Below are 12,904 nucleotides of genomic sequence, written 5' to 3' on the forward strand. Positions count from 1 at the left end.
AGAGACATGATAGCATACGTAGGTAGAGAGAAACTCCCTAGACCATCTCCTCTTGATCGGCCCTTTGACAGACCCATTTGTTTAAAAAACTAGAAACGTTACCTATGTCCGATACCAAAGCGATATTCCCTTGAGCATATATTCCAAAATACTGACAAAGTACTGAAAGACAGGGTAGGTTATCAAGAACTCAATACCTTACGTGAACAGGAACTAGCCCGGTCCGCAGTACAGTGGGCCGGGGATGACAGCATATATAAAGACGATTCAGTAGTGCACACATTTTTAAGTCTCACCCCAGAAGAACAGCGACTAGCTGGTATATACATGACCCAACACCTTATTATACAGTATGAGAATCAAGCATCTGATCCAGGTCCGTTATACAATTTATTGCAAGACTTACTCCTGAGAAGATGGAGAGGCCTAGGTACCGATTTAATTGAAATGATTTTAGAACAACGTCACAAATATAGAACTTTCTTGACTCCACATCTTGTTTCCGTTCCACTCCCAGTCAGGCAGCCATATCACTTAGACAAACAAAATCCTTTACGTGAAGTACATCCAGTCAGGAAAGCCGATGATACCCTTGAACGTGTGTTCGTTTACACGCCCATTACTAAAATGGAATTATTGGAAATGAAGAAAATAGTTCCCAGTCATGATAAAGACCCTGCAGGTTTCCACCGTGAAATAAAAGACATGTTACTCATGGGTGATTACACCTATCCCGACATTATGAAAATATTGAAAGTGTTATTGTCTGCCGGTATTTACGAGAAACTCAAAGAAAAAGAATGGGAGGTGGGAGACAAAAAGATTGATTGGGCTGCATTAGAAACCGAAGAAACTGGTCGAACCCCAGGTGTAGGTCTTGGGGAGAAAACTAAAGCATTACCAGGTTTATTAGTACAGGTTTTGCCTAGACTGTTAGCGACTAAAAAGGAGGATTGGGATGCAATCTCAGCCTGCAAACAGAAACACGACGAAGACACTAGTGATTTTTATTCTAGATTCGAGAAATGTTTTATTATTAACAGTGGCCTGAAAACAAGTAGCGAGTCATACCCACACCTTTTTGTGTCAAAATTAGTCGAGAATTCTTTGCCTCAGGTTAAGAACCGTGTCTTGAAAGTCGAGAGTACATGGCAAGCCAATACGCCATCCCAAATGTTACAAATGTTACAATACCACCAGAACAGAATTAGAGAGGAACATGATCACGAACAGAGATGTATGAAAGACACGAAAATGAAAATGTTAGTTGCTCAGTCAGTTCCAGCAGATGGCCAGAAAAAGGGCGCGACACAGTCAAATAATTCAGCGGCTCCCGTTAAAGGGACATGCAACTATTGTAAACAGCCAGGTCACTATGTAAACGAATGTGCAGTTTTGAAACACAATATCTCCACAGGTAAAACCAAAGAGAGACCACGTCCGCCCAGACAGGATCAGGTCCAACAACATGTTCCACAGAATGTACAACCTATGCATGTTCCACAACAGACCGTAGCGGTACCACAGCCCCAACCCATTGCCGCTACTCAGCATGTCACACAGCAGATGTACCAGTATGCTCAATCCGATTACCCCGATTACCAGCAATACACATGAAACAGCCTAGAGAGGGAGCTTGGCTTGCCTCTTATTGAGGTTCCTGTAGATCAAGAGGGTCCTTACTTACATAGTCAGGTATTAGGGAAAGATAGAAAGTTTTTGATTGACACAGGGGCAAGCAGAACAACCATCAGTCATGAAGAGGTTCCAGGGGCACCCCTCTCGGGCTCACAGAATGTTTCCCTTGGATTTTCAGGAAAGCCTATTGTTAATGAAGTATCGAAACCAGTACCCCTTGCAGTTGGTCCATTGTCCCGAACTACAGATTTATTGCTCACGAAATCATGTCCAGAAAACTTGCTTGGTATAAAGACCCTGAAAGCTCTAGGAGCTGTAATTTGTTGTTCTCCGGAAGGAGTCAGGCTGTTTCTTCGTGACTTCAAGGGTCATTATGTATTGAGAGATTCTGACCCCAGGTTACAGAATGTTCCTGCACATTTATGGGCGAAAGGCCCCACTGATGTAGGTTGTATGCACATTACACCATACCGTGTCACACTCAAGCCAGGAGTTATACTACCACGTGTCCGACAATACAAGTTACCACCAGATGCTGTAGTGGCTTTACTGAAAATCATTGACGAGCTCATTGCACAAGGAGTGGTTGTAGAATCCGACTCCTATGTTTGTAATTCTCCTATCATTCCGATTCTTAAACGTACTGATCCAAACGCACCTCCAGTTTATCGATTGGTTATTGATTTACGTGAATTGAATAAATGCGTGGTACCACAGTATCCTGTGGTCCCAGATATCTCCTCATTATTGACAGCTATTGATTCAGAGGCGACGTTCTTTACTGTAATCGATCTGAAGAACGCCTTCTTTAGTGTCCCCATTGACCCGGAAAGCCAGTATCTTTTCGGATTCTGTTTAAATGGCCGAAGCTTCAAATTTGCACGCACACCTCAAGGATTCACAGAAAGCCCCAGCATCTACAGTCAAGCATTGAAACGACAACTTAACAATATTAACATGCCTCCTAATACTGCCCTATTACAGTACGTCGATGATCTATTGATCACCGCCCAAAGTGAACCAGAATGTGAACAAGCCTCATTGACAGTTTTGTTTTTCTTGGCGGACAAGGGACACAAGGTGTCTCCTTCAAAGCTACAATTCTGTGCCCAGCGAGTGGTGTACCTTGGGCACGCCCTGTTCAAGGAGGGGAGACAGCTGACACCAGATCGTATACAGATAATTGCACATCTCCCACAACCCATGACACAGAAAGAAGTACGAGCCTTTATTGGACTCACTTCTTATTGCAGACAATGGATTCCCCAATATGCATTCCTAGCTAAACCACTCATACAGTTGACAACACAAGAGGCAGCGTCTTCGACTGTCCTCCCTTGGACTCAAGAACATACACAAGCTTTTGACGAATTAAAGAAAGCCTTATGTCAAGCACCAGTGTTAGCGACACCATGTTACAGCAAACCTTTTACACTTTTCGTCACAGAACGCGATGGCACAGCGTTGTCGGTTCTCACTCAGCTCCAGGCAGACAAATACAGACCGTGTGCTTATTTTTCGAGCACATTAGATCCAGTAGCCCAGGCCTTGCCTGCGTGCTTGAAATCAGTTGCAGCAACAGCTCTAGCAATCAGACAAAGTGATTCCATCGTATTAGGACACCAAATGACAGTACAGGTTCCACACTCTGTGGAAGTTCTCCTAAACAGAACACAGACCCAACACTTGACCATAGCACGACTGACAGGTTATGAATTGACATTATTCCAACCACACATAGAAATCAGACGTTGTAATACTCTGAATCCTGCTACACTTTTACCATCAAGCACAACAGATCCTACTCCACATGACTGCGTAGATGTAGTTGACACAGTTACGAAACCCAGACAAGACTTGACAGATGTCGCATTACCCGATCCAGACCTGACACTTTATGTGGATGGTTCATGCATGAGAACAAGTACAGGAGAGCTAGTGGCCGCATATGCAGTGACCACTGAAACTGAAGTCATAGAAACCCATCGCATTGATACCCTGTCAGCCCAAGCAGCAGAGCTCATTGCTCTGACCCAAGCCTGTATACTAGCCAAGAACAAGAAAGTAAATATATACAAAGATTCACGTTATGCATTCGGAGTCGTACACGACTTCGGTGTCCTCTGGCAAGAGAGAGGTTTTCTAACCTCTCACGGAGCCAAAATCCAGCACGGTCCCCTCATTCAAGCACTGTTGGAAGCAATACATTTGCCTACAGCCATAGCCATCATGAAGTGTAAAGCACATACGAAAGTAACAGACAAGATTTCACAGGGTAACAACTTCGCAGATCAGACAGCGAAATATACAGCACAGACTCATACTCATACGACTGATATGACAAAAACTGACGTATCATCACTGACACACAGCATGACAGTCAGGGACCCCGCACTAGATGTCATTGGCATACAGACACATGCTACTTCAGAAGAAATCAAGAAATGGGCTGAACAAGGAGGGGTCCATACAGATCAGGGTTGGATGACGAGGGAAAAAACCACATGGTTCCTCCCCGACTCTATGGTTCAAGTTATCATCAATACTGCACATAGTCCAGCACATTTAGGTGAAAAAGCCATGTTAGATAGTTTACAGAATCTCTGGTTCAACAAGCATTTACGAGCAGCAGCAAAACAGAAAGTGCGTACCTGCATCATCTGTTGTCAGTTCAATCCAGGAAAAGGGATTCCCGTATAGCAAGGTGGATTTCATCCTCCTGACTATCCTTTTGAAGTCCTCCAGATGGATTATATCCAGATGGAAAGATGCTGAGGATTCAAGTATGTCCTCGTAGTTGTATGTGCCCTATCCCGATGGACAGAAGCATATCCCGTCCCAGATTACACTGCCCCGACCACTGCCAGGCAGCTGGTTCGTGAATTTTTCCCTCGATACGGTTTGCCCCGTGTCGTGTATTCAGACAACGGTCAGCCATTCTCATCTGAACCTATGAAGCAGGTCTCGCTTCTCTTAGGGTACCAGTGGAAGTTCCACTGTGTCCGGCATCCAGAGGCAGCAGGTCTCGTGGAGCGTCATAATCAGACTCTGAAAACTCGCCTTGCAAAAGTGTGTAAAGAGAAGGGCGTAGATTGGATAGTAGCATTGCCAGTTGCACTGTTTTATATATGAGAATGGTAGCCCATTCTAGGACAGGGCTATCCCCGTGTGAGGTGGTCTTCGGTAGACCTCCTAATATGTGGGGGACGCCTTTGCCGAGAAAAATCACTGATGTCGAAAGTACTATGTTGACAGATTACCTTGCTTCCTTGATGTCTGCACTACAATCATGTCGTTCACAGGTTGCAGCAGCCTTCCCAGACAACACCGAGGTGAAGCCACATGCACTGGTCCCGGGTGATACTGTAGTTGTCCAGAACTTCGATAGGACGAGCCCTTTGGAGCCCCGCTGGAAGGAGGCGAAGATTGTTTTGTTAACAACCCGGACTGCTGTAAAACTGGAGGGGAGGAAGGGCTGGGTGCACTCCAGTCACGTGAAGAAATTTCATGGACTTCCGCCAAACCCTGATTCAAAGAACTCTCACGTACCAGAGACAGATACTAAACTCCCCTTTCGAGAGAAAACTCCCCAAGAGGAGTACAGACTGAAATTGAGGTCTAGTAAGTCAGACAGTTTAATTGTTTAAGTCCCCTCCTGGGTGAAGCGGTTAGGCAGTTTCTGACAATGTACAAGTTAGACCCAAATAGAGAGAGAGATAGACAGGAGATCATGAAAAGAAATCGTTACTGTAAAAATCTCCATAGTAGGTGCATCTGCACCCTGCTTATTATGTTTTTCCTGAGTCTTACGTTAATTGGCATCAGCTTAATGTTGTACATGTATTTTCCGATTGCACATTCTTTTTCTAATGACACTGCAGAGCACACGTTTAGTGAACTACCTCCACACGTACTGTCTTATCGACTTGCGCTGCGCAACAATACATTCATTCGTATGTTACACCATTCTCACCAGATCAACAATGCTACTAACTGTTGGATATGTGGCCGACTCCCTCCCTATCAGAACTACAAGGGAGCTCTGCCCCTCTTTCCTTACCCGTTTACACATAATGGTTCCTGTGGTGCATGGTTTAGTTTAATATCCTCTTTAGACACTGAATCAAGGGTTTCCCAAGGCAAATGGATATGGGGGAACCTGAACACAGTCATGAACAAAGCATGTTTCCCAGATGAAGAAGGTCTTCCTCAAATGACAGGGACCGATCTAGAAAATGAAGTGTATGGATTAGGCAATTTTACACTCAACCTCATGATCCTAAATGTTCAGTCAGAAACTAGTCCAGACTTGCCATCCATATCAGTTTTACCAGCTAAAGGCGTATTATGTGTCAGAAAGAATGGTTCAGTACATCTAGGCCATAGTGATTGCACTACTGTGGTCGAATTCAGTGATGAAGGCAAGTCTACATTCAAAGCTTCCCGACATTCCTATTTCATTTGTGGTCATACAGCTTATGTACGTTTACCTCTAGACTGGGATGGTACTTGTTTCATTGCATTCTTATTGCCACCAGTTTTTCTAGCTCCATCTGATTATCACAGAAATTCCCGCCTCAATCTAGTTAGGCACAAAAGAGATCTTCCATTAGTTGATTTTACTGAAACCGCATGGGAACAATATACTGATTTCAATAAAGGATTCTTTCCCTATTTAGGCACAGTGTCCAATAGTAAACTGATACGCAAATTAACCGGAATTCTCGAAGCAGTAGTGAATGAGACTACTTCAGCTTTGGGCAACTTAACAGAGGAGCAGTCTGCTATGAGACTTGTTGTTCTTCAGAACCGCCTTGTCCTTGACGTCATCCTGGCCGATAGGGGCGGGGCTTGTAGAGTCATCGGATTCAGTTGTTGCGTATTTATTCCTAATAACGCGCCATCAGTCTATAATGCCATCACCAGACTTCACGAAATTGCCCATCAGATACACCAGAACCCAGGCTCCTGGACTTGGTCCGGTTGGCTCTGGAGTGTAATAACAGCCTGGGGATGGAAGTTATTGTCATTCCTAGGGATTATATTGGCCATTGTGTTCAGTTGCTCTTTATGTCTTCAATGTGGGCCAGCGATTTGCGGCTTGTGCGCCACAGCTTGTATTCCCCGTTCAAGTTCACGTTCCTATTCCAGATTAAAGAAAGAAGAGCAGATGATGTTATACGAACAGATAGATGGTCTCATGAAAATAGATATATCCTAATGGGTCCGTAGGGGACAAGGAGGGAATGAGGTAATTGAAATTTTTATGGTCAGGTATGTCCCCTAACGAGTACCCCATCGTCTCCATGTACGAGTTAAAGTGCATGTAACTTCCCTCCGCAACCGAATTTGATGACGCAAATATATTTGCGTCCAACGTTAACATGTCCTCTATCAGATCCACCATGAATGGATTGATAATTCAGTTCCTAAGTATACCGTGCCACCGTCTTTACATGGTGCACTTTCACGTTTTCCTGGCTCTGCCGAGTTAGGCCCTGATTCCTGCCATTGAACCACTTTTTCCGTCTCTGTCTCTGAAAGCTGCAACGTGGAGATGAAATGCATCCCTGACCTCTGCCTTACTTCCTGCCAAGTGAGCGGTGCCCGGCTCGGCCTGCTCTGCCTGCCAAAAACAGTATTTTGCCTCCAAGTTATCAGCGTAGCCAGCTCAGCCTCCTCGAAAACACATTCCTGTCTAGTAAAATAAGTAAACAGTTCTCCGACTGCAGAGTAAAGGGCCAAGCCTTCCTGTCCTCCTCATGTAATTCATTGCTCCCGTTACCATGGTAGGCCCTGGCTCCGCGCATTTGCACCTAGATACGCATACATTCAGTATAGAATAGCCTCTGCCCGAAAGACCTTTTACTCCAGATTAAACATCCTCCAGGCACCAGATATCAGATATGTTTTAGGAACAGGTCGATCTGACATGCCAGACTTATGTCTCTTCTACTAGTATTAAAAGTCAGACCCTTAGCTTCCTCCAGATGCACGTCAATCACACGTCATAGTAGCTACGCGTGCATTCAGGTCACAGGTTTCAGCTGACTCTGCAAGAATTTACTAAGCATCCACCCACTTGTGACACTTTTCTGTGACATTTCTAGTTCACGCCTCTGTGCACGCCCATGTTCACACCTTTTTGCTACGCACATGTGTTCTTATCATATACATTTCACTAGTCACGCCTACTGTAATGCAATGCTATTGTGTCATTTTACTATATATGTCATGTACTGTGAATAACTTGTTGACATCTTTCCTGACATCTTCCCTTGCATATCCGAACCCTTGTATTGATGGAATAGATCTCCATTGACTCGAGTCATTTCTGAATTAAAGCCCTTTAAGACTCAGACACCCCGGACTCTGCCTTTCATTTTATTGAGCTATTCTTTTACTTGAAATTATATGGAAAACATGTACGGTAAAATATTTACCACATTACCCTCCCATTTAGTGAATAAGAACACCTGGACGAATCAAATCAAAGTTTCATTTCTTATAGACAGTTAGTGATAATCAAAGTCTGCTTTGGCTAGTATGTTCCCTTTTTCTTACCCGCCTTTAGTAAAGTTGTGACAGTTTTGCTGATCTAAGAATAGCATGTTCCTTATTTCCCCCTTCCCTTTATTTTTCGAATTCTAAATGTTTCTTACTTTAATTCATAGTTATACTATCTTCTTAATCTTAGTGATAGATAGTTTGATTTGTGTTAACCTGCGGCTCATGGAAAATGAAGAAAACGATAACTAGATAAATGTTTTGAAAACTTCTTGCGTTTGTGGTTATTATAAAGTACAACTGTTATTTCACATGTGGCATGATAATTTTGTATTGTCCACCTACATCTGAACTTGCTCCTGATCCATTGTAAGTTTAGGTACCTGTTACAAGGATTGGTAAGTCTGGTACATGGTAATAGAAAGAAGAAAACTGAATTGCTGATACAAGCGTGTAGGTTACCTGATTAAAATAAAGTATATATTCTAAAGGTATTTTTTATGGGCCCGAGTGTGCAAAGTGTTTGGTCGGGTGACCTGCGCGCTCTATCAGTAATTTTCTGGTAGCCAGAGGATGTTTAGGACTAGTTGAGATAGGTAGGTTATTTGTGGATAAACCGTGAAAAATTAAATGTACTGCTAAAATATTTTCTTTGCAAAGGTTGATCGATCAAATGCTAAAATATTGTTTTGAAATGCTATGAAATGTTTATTTTTAGGTTGTGATAAAATGCAGCTATGTGATTTTTAAATGTATTAACCACTTGTTAGTGATTGTTATATGTTTTCTGGAATCCCAGGGGGCAGAATAGCGGGTGGTGAGGAGAATCCACTTTGCAGTGAGGTCAGTGGCTCGAGGAAAATTAGTGCATGGTTAGGCAGAACTGGAAGCGCTAATTAGGGTTTCTGCATGAATAGTTGAATAAATGATAGCAACGAGTTTGCTATTGAAACGTCAGTTGTGATATTACCTAGTAAGGGTCACACGAGGAAGGAGTAGTAGGTTCGTCGGAGCTTGAGTGATAGCAAAGGAGTTCGCTAGTGAAACTTTAGACTTAGTATATATCCCGGAAAGACTGGATGAGTCAAAGAAGTAGCAGGTTCTCTAATGCTTGTGTGAAGGGTAGGCAGGAGGGTCTATCCGTAATGTATGAAAAGTAGACAGAAGAAGTTTACTTGCAGTGAAACAAATCTTTCTTTCTAGACACTCGAGTACAGTGGCGAATGTTATACGTTGTAAACTAAATAAAGCACTTGCACTTTAAGAAAGAAATCAAGTGTCCGTTACCTTGTGAAGGAGGGAGTCAGTCGCGGAGCTGTGCTGACGTCACTCTGTGCTGCGCTGGTATTGGTCGGAAACAGCGGGTGTGTAACGGAGCTGGTATTGTAAAGGAGGGGTGAGTGCCGGAGCGTGAGACCGCGTCTCACGAAAAGGCCGCGCACCCATTGGTTGAAGTTGTTTGCAATCACAGTGTTGATTGGTTGTTGAAATTTACAAGACGATCTAGCATTGGAAGAACATTTGTAAACAAAAGTATGTACTTTAAGCCTGAGCTAGGTTTTACGAGGTATAAGTGGCATTCGCTTAATCCCGAGACTCGACCTGATCCTAGGTACTTAGGGTGTGCGAAAGATCAGTGGAAGGGTCGTAGAATTGACGGAATGTACGGAAGCAAGAAAAAAATGACTTTTGCAGACAGTCAAAAATTACTTCAAGAAAGATAAGCCCATAAAAACTAGAGAAGGTGTAATCATTCCACCACCTAATACTCCCGCATCGTTTATGATGTTTGACAAAGGGTATCATGTAAGCATGGGCGAATTTTGCGAATTCGCAATTCGCGGATTTGCGAATTGGCAATCCGCAAAATTTGCGAATTCGCGCAAATTTGCGGATTTTTTTGTTTTTGCGTGTTCGCGGGTGTTCGCGAGGCGCTTTGCGTATTCGCGGGTGTTCGCAAGGAGCTTTGCAATTTCGCGAGGTTTTATTTTTGCCTGCTTAATCACTGCCACCCTCTCGTTTTTATGCCCATATGCCCTCTGTACCACTCGTTTCTGTGCCCTTCTGCCCTCTGCCCCACTCATTTTTGGTCCCCTTCTGCCCTCTGTCCCACTTTTGTGCCCTTCTGCCCTCAGCCCCACTTAGAATGGCGCCGGCAAGCTGCCAGCGCCATTCTAAAATAGCTAGAAATAGCTTCAACAGGAAGCACTAATAGATAAAGTAAAGCAGGTGCTCCAGTTGAAGGTCAAATTAAGTTACACAATCATTAATCACCCCAAGTTTGGGGCGAATATTGATTGTGTAACTGAATTTGAGCAGCACCTGCTTTACTTTATCTATTAGAGCTTCCTGTTGAAGCTGACTTTTGTAACTATTTTAGAATGGCTCTGGAAGCTTGCCGGCGCCATTCTAGAAGAGTTACAAAAGTCAGCTTGAACTTTTGACCCAATCCGTTCCGTTCGCGGATTTTGCGGGAAAATCGCAGATTGCGAATTTACCGAAAATCCACGAGCGGAACGGATTTTCCGCCCATGCTTAGTATCATACCTGTGTATGGTTGGAAAATTGGGTGGAATATACTAAAGATGACGGAGTTTTAGCTTTTCCTTTAGATGGTACCTTTAATGGTAGAATCTTGTTTAAGTTGAGGACCCGAATGAATGATTTACACCCCAGACCAAGACTGAAGCAATACGAGGCCCTAGAGTAATGGGAGATTGAGGCCTTTGAGTGAGACAGACCCAGAATGGATAAAGGGTTAGCAACATGTTATCCAAAGACTCAGAGGGAGACCCGAGAGAAAAAACTGAAGCACTGGAGACAGAATATGATGGTAGAAGGACTATTTCCAGTACGTGGCGTAGACAAACCCATGGGAGGGAAAAGGACAGAGAAAACCCAACACTTAATGACTGCGGGTGATTCAGAGGATGAATATTTGGAGGATTTATTAATGAAAAATCCATCTCCATATGATGAGGAGTCTAGGTCCTTGAGTTCAAAAAATCCATTCTTTAGGCCTCCCAGTAATAGAAGGGCCAGTGCAACTGATACAGCAGGTTCAGGTTATAGGCCTAGTTGTAAAGAGGGATTTAGCATGCCCGATACAACTGTTCCATGTTATAGACCGTCCTGTGGTGAGGGACCAAGTACGACCATTCCAACTGCCCCGAATCTTTATCCACCTTTAATTCCACAAGTAGTACATGAAACCTCTATGGAAAAGGTTTTACAGGATCAAGAAAAAGAAGCCTTAGCTAAGCAGAGAAGTGAACTCATTCAGAAAATATCCCAGTTGAATTCAAGTCCTGAAGCCCTGACAATTCCAGTAGCCATAGGCCCAGTTTTTCCTCTTTATGGGGATGGACAGACTAGTCCAAAGACTCCAGTTATTACTCCAGCTGTAGTACAGCCAAGAAAGGAGCCCTTAATAGTTGATGACCAGACAAGTGAATGTGAATCTGTAATATCCCTAATGGATTTCCACATAAGGGAACCGGAAGGCAGTGCACCAAGGAAAAACACTCAGACAAGTGCAAGAGAAGTCCTGATAGAAACAGCTTCAGGTACTCGAAGTGCCACGGTAGTAACTCCGGAAGAAATAGATAGATGGACTCGAGAATTAGAAAAAGTAAATCCTCAGCCAAAACCATTAGATATTTACAAATTAAGAATAGAATTGGAAGAACTAAGGGCTGGGAACGTAGGACTAGACAGGCTAAAAACTCTTAGTGAGGAAGAGCTACTGTTCATCTGTAAAAGTATTACCAGAAATACCAGAGCGTTCCATGAGAAACTGATGGACACCGCAGCTAATATGGGAATAGATGTCAGCAGATCCAAGGTATTGCAGAAACCATACAGAGCAGAATTTTCTGACAAAGACTTAGAAAACATGAACGTGTCAGGAAAAAAGGTGCAGACAAGAGAATTGCTGAACCTGTTACAGAAAAGGGGAGACCTCGAAAAATGGAAAACAAGGTGGGCGAAGAAAAACGAAGACAGTAGGTTCAGACTCCAGACACGTGTCCTCTGAATATGTCCAAAAAGAAACTGACAAGGCTGAAACGTTGTATCCCATGAGAAAAGTGCCAGGTGGAAAATATGTACATGTTCCATGGTCCCGACGGGATATTGTGTCATTCACAAATGATTTCCCAAAATTACGAGAAAACCTGTAGAATGGTACAGGCAGGTTGAGAGGTTTATTAAGGTTCAAAAATGTCTCCTGAAAGATCTAGATGGGTTCTTTGACATTGTAGTTCCAGTAGATTTATGGACAGAATGCAAAATTGCTGTTGATTGGCCCAGTGAGCAGTATGCCAGAGACATAAGGACAGGAGCCGCCTTAGCGGAGGTAATGAGAAAGTATGACCAAGTAATACTGTATTTAAAAGGAAAAGTGCCTGCTAAAGAAACTGATTGGACTCGCATAGATGGAACTACCCAAAATTGTGATGAAACTGTACATTCATATTATGAACGACTGTTACAGGTGTTCAAAACGTACAGTGGAATAGATAATATTGAGATGAAGGACATGACTCATTTCATTTATCGATTTGTGTTAGGGTTAAGACCTGAAATTTCACAGTGGATTAAAGACAATAAAATCTGTTGGCAAGCAAAACCTATAGATGGGGTCCTGAAATACGCCAAGTATTGTGAAGATGAGCTGGAGAATAAACGGAAAGCATTAAAAGAAAAGATTATGTGGGCACAAGTGAAACTAGCAGAGCAACAAGAAAAGCAGTGAAGT

The sequence above is a fragment of the Lissotriton vulgaris genome, chromosome 1_1 (assembly GCF_964263255.1).
Source record: "Lissotriton vulgaris chromosome 1_1, aLisVul1.2, whole genome shotgun sequence".
In the NCBI taxonomy this organism is placed as follows: Eukaryota; Metazoa; Chordata; class Amphibia; order Caudata; family Salamandridae; genus Lissotriton; species Lissotriton vulgaris.